Here is a 640-nt window from a genome sequence, read left to right as displayed (position 1 = left end):
CAGGAGCAATTTGGGGTGAAGTGTCTTGCCCAGGGACACAACGACATGCTGACTGCAGTGGGGTTTGAACCTGTGACCCCCTGATCCAAACACCAAGCCTCTATCCACTGCGCCTCACGCCACCCATCACATCAACGAGTTCAAGTTGTGTTCCCCGCATCAGCTTCGCAGCCTCGCCCCTGTGGCATCCTGGAGTTTACTGAGCTAGACAGAGGGTGTTTCTCAATCTCGAGTAGAGCTCCTCCAGAGCCACTATTTCAAGCATACTACGTCATCGAGTGCCGCCGAAGGACTGTTCCAATGTCCAGCATACTTGGAATTCTACCGAGCCTGGCGTACTTCGTTTGGAGAAATTTCGAGGCTGCACATGTGTAGACTCCTCGGTCTTAAAATCCCCACAATGCTTTGCGCACGGACCAATTTCGCCGAATCTGTGGCGGAAAACGTAAGGCGGGCCTCTATGACGCACACCTGCACACTTGCTCGCCTGTTCCACTCTTCGTTTTCCGAGGCTAGGAAGTATTCTTGCCTCGCTTCCGAAAGCAAGACGCTCGGAAGACATGTGCTACCAAGCAAGCGTACTCGACATTGAGAAACACCCAGAAAGCTAGAAGCAGCACTCAATGCAGAGACCTGTCAC

The sequence above is a fragment of the Notothenia coriiceps genome, unplaced genomic scaffold (assembly GCF_000735185.1).
Source record: "Notothenia coriiceps isolate Sejong01 unplaced genomic scaffold, NC01 NC01_scaffold00009695, whole genome shotgun sequence".
NCBI lineage: Eukaryota > Metazoa > Chordata > Actinopteri > Perciformes > Nototheniidae > Notothenia > Notothenia coriiceps.
Note: the sequence above shows the minus strand (reverse complement) of the source record.